The sequence below is a fragment of the Octopus bimaculoides genome, chromosome 8 (assembly GCF_001194135.2).
Source record: "Octopus bimaculoides isolate UCB-OBI-ISO-001 chromosome 8, ASM119413v2, whole genome shotgun sequence".
Lineage (NCBI taxonomy): Eukaryota > Metazoa > Mollusca > Cephalopoda > Octopoda > Octopodidae > Octopus > Octopus bimaculoides.
The window spans coordinates 19,408,159-19,412,454 of NC_068988.1; positions in this window are offsets into that span (position 1 = coordinate 19,408,159).

The window sequence follows — 4,296 nt, forward strand, 5'->3', positions numbered from 1 at the left end:
CACACACACACACACACACACACACACACACACACACACACACACACACACGCGCACGCACACATATGTACACATATATGTGGGTATACGAAAATATGTATATATAAGAAAGCATGCATACGTACATATGTATAGGCACATGCACACGCAGATACACAAACATACACAAACACACATATACTGATGAAAGACAAAAGACAGGTTACTAAAATATATTTTGTAAAATTATTGTGCACAAAAACACGTACTAAAAATGTATAGTTATATAACTCTATAACTACACTTAAAACATATTCAAATAAATTTAAAATATATAGATATAAATATATGTATAAATATATAAAAAGATAAAGAGAGCAATGGTAAAGTTGGAAATAACTTTACCATTGCTCTCTTTATCTTTTTATATATTTATACATACACACGCTAATACACGACTTATAATCCCCAATCCTGTTCATACAACGACTGGGGCAAAACTAGTCGGTATACAGCACTTACTCGGTATTACCTGTATCTTTTGGGGTTTGATTAAATCCAATACCCTCCTCAATCTTGTTAGATATAAATATATTAATATTCTAAGAATATATGAAGAACATACAATATATACTCCTACTTACATTAAAAGCGATATTAAAATTATATATATACACAGAATGGGTGGAGTGTAGGAAATATTTTAAGATCATATAAAGTTTTATAATTCGTTAAAATCCGACGGCCGTTTCTGGGAGCATAGTGGTGCAAAGATGTTATAGAATTTAAGTTCTATTAATTTAATATCACTGCCTCCTTCCCCAGGGAAGTTACCAGTTGGTAAGGCTACATTTGTTATACATCGAATTTCACCATAGTGTATAACAAATTTAGTATTACCAGTTGGAAACATCAATTAGGAAGGAGGCGGTGATATCAAATAAATAGAAGTGAAATTCTATTACTTCTTTTCACCACAATGTCCCCAGAAACGGCCGTCAGATTTTAACGAATTATAAATCTCTATATAGATTTACAATATATTCTACACTCCACCCATTTTGTGTATATAATTTTAACATTGATTTTATTGTAAGACTATATATTGTATGTTCATGATATATTCTAAGCATATTCGTATAATTATAGCCATATATTCTAATATATTTTAAATATATTTTAAAGTGTATTTATATATTCATATATCTCCATAATTTTAGTACGTGATTTTGTGCACATAATAATTTTACAACAAAGTATATTTTAGTAACCTATCAGTATTTTTCCTATTTTCCTTTGGCTCAGATATATTGAGCACTTCGACGTGTCCTATATATAGAGAAAATTTTACCTATAGAAAAAAATTATACACACACACACACACACACACACACACATATTTGAAACATAGTTATTTGAAAAGAAAAAAAAACGAGGGACGAAATATAATACTTTTTATTACATACAGTATGGTCCAAAAGTAGGTTTACAGTTATCATGTAGGCACTCTACATTTCTTTTAAAACATTTTATTACATTTAAAATTCTATCTTGCAATCATATTGCTTATTATTATTATTTATTCATATTTAGTTTGAGCTCAGAGCTGCAGCCATGCATGGGACACCGCTGATTTGCTACACTGTTCTTATTGAGAGCGTCCTCTATGTGTCATTTGGTGAATAAGGGAGTTTGATGTCGCTACCGTCATTTGCACCTCTTGCTGCGAGGTAGGTTCATTTGGGACTTTGGACAGGAAGAGGTCCAGTTTTAACTTGAAAAGACCTACATCCACTTTGTGTAGGTCCCTGGAGCTCGTTGGGAGAATACTAAAAAGTTTTGAGTGTCTTAAACTCAGGCTGTTGCAGTAACTGGTCCTGAAGTGCGATAGCATTGCTCGGATCTTTGGCAATGTGCAGTGTCGACCCGTTCTGGCATTGGTGTAGCTTTCAATGTATATTACTGCATACCTCTCCCGCCGTCGCTCTAGGGAGTAGAGTCTTAGCTGTTTCAACCTTTCCCAGTAGCTGAGTTGTTGCAACGAGACTAACTTCTTTGTGAAGCTTCACTGGATTGCTGCAAGGTCCGATGTTAATTTTACACTGTTGGGTGACCATAGCTGGGAGCGGTAGTCCATGCGGCTGAGGACGGTCATAGTTTCCTGCTCTCTGGTGCTGAACTTTCTCAGTATCGATCCAGCCAGTGGTCTGCACTTTGTGGTCATCCTGGTAATGTAAACTTGGAAAGAGGTATCATCACTCATGTCGATACCCATTGTCCCTCAGTGATCTAGGCTCTGGGATTGCAATCCCCTGTGGACCAGTGTACCATGTAAGTTTTATATTCAGTTTTGGACGCTGGTAGCACAGGGATTGGATTTTTTCAGCATTAAATTGCATATTATTGTCCTCAGCCCGTCTGTATTTATATAAATTAGCATAGAATAATGGCTTCATTTTTTTTTTTAATGATTAAGATCCAAACTGTTAATATATGAATGTGAAAGCGATAGTTGAATAACTGTAAACTTACTTTTGGGCCACCCTGTATAGAAGAAAATAGAGCTGCTGCCATGTCTTCACTATAAAACATTTCCTTTCATATAAAATATTTGCAATAACTGTGCTACATCCTCATGATCTATGTGTGTGTGTTTACACATGCACACACGCACACATACATACACACGCACACACATATGATATAAGTTTGCACCTATGCCTGAATACATGTATTATATGCTTGTTTTAATATACGGATGCATATATTTTAAACATGTTTGTTTATAAGATGATTGTAATCGAATGCTTCAGCCTTTCTTTTGTGATATATTCTTCTCTAAGTTGTAAACAACATATTTCTATACAAAATAGAACATGCACTGACATATGCAGATCATCAGTGTGGGAGTAAAAAACAACAAAAACGCCTATTATCTAATTACTATTAAACAAATTAATAAATTCATGTGTTATTTACCGACTAATCAATTTATGTTGGTTTGTTGATTTGATTGTCTTTACAACACATTTTCCGTGTTTATATATGTGAGGCGTCTGACTAAAATACAATTTTGCTGTTGATGAACACTGACATGATGAAAGAAATTATAAAGAAAACGAAAGAGGTAAGAAAAAAATTATTGTTTATTTATGTAAAGTACAATTAAATAGTGTAAAATTTCGTATAAGAAATGATTGAAAAATAGCAAAGGAGGAAAATAGGGCAAAAAATGAGAATCCGTGGTCTGATCAATAAGTTTGAGGAATGTTGCTATAGTAACGAAGCTAAAGCACCGAGAGATTCACACAGAATGACCGTGAACTCTGCTGTGCATATGCACTAAGTTTTAACGTTCTAGCTATCTTCCATTGTTTGCAGCAGAGCTTAGTAGGAGGTTCTATAACGTGTGATCATCGCATTGACCATCACAGAGGAAATTGAGCAGAGAATCTGCATCAAATTTTGGCAAAAGCTTGGCAATACCTACTGAGAGGCCCCCGGAAAATTTTCAAAAAGCTTTCATCGTTCTCGACACAATCAAGATCTTGTACAACTGAAACCCGTGTGTCTTTTAGGTAAGCTGAAAGCAGTTTTAGGCACAAACTTGGAAGACACCCGTCTAGTACCAAAATCGTCAGAGATAATGGACTGAACTGAATCGTAAATAATCTGGACATCTTCTGATAACTCAAGGATGGTGATTCGACGATTTCCCCCCACAGCTGCACACACATCGGCGATGGTTTTCTCAGCTTTGCTGGTGGCGGGTTTCCGAAAAATTTCGTCAATATCGTCATTTTTTCGGCCATCTTAGAAATGTCTGAATCATTCGTACACTTGTGTGCGGCTCATACACTCCTCTCCATACACTCTCTGGACCGACCATTGCGTAGGCAACATTGAGCAAGTATTGACATGACAACTTTCTCTCTAATGGTCAATGCGACGATCACACGCTACACACCTTCCTTCCAAGCGCTGCTATAAACAGTGGTAATGATCTAGAACCTTAAACGTTAGTGCGCATGCACAGCAGAGTTTTACGTCAATCTGTACCAAGCTGTTTCACTCTCCGTGCTTTAGCTTTAATTACTATAGCAACAGATCGGATTCTTATTGATCACACCTCGTGTGTGTTTGTATATGTGTGTATGTGTATGTCTGTATCACTGTCTGCCTGCCTATCTATCTATCTATCTATCTATCTATCTATCTTTCTATCTATCTATCTATCTATCTATCTATCTATCTATCTATCTATCTATCTATCTATCTATTTGTCTGTATGTCTGTCTGTATGTATATATATATATA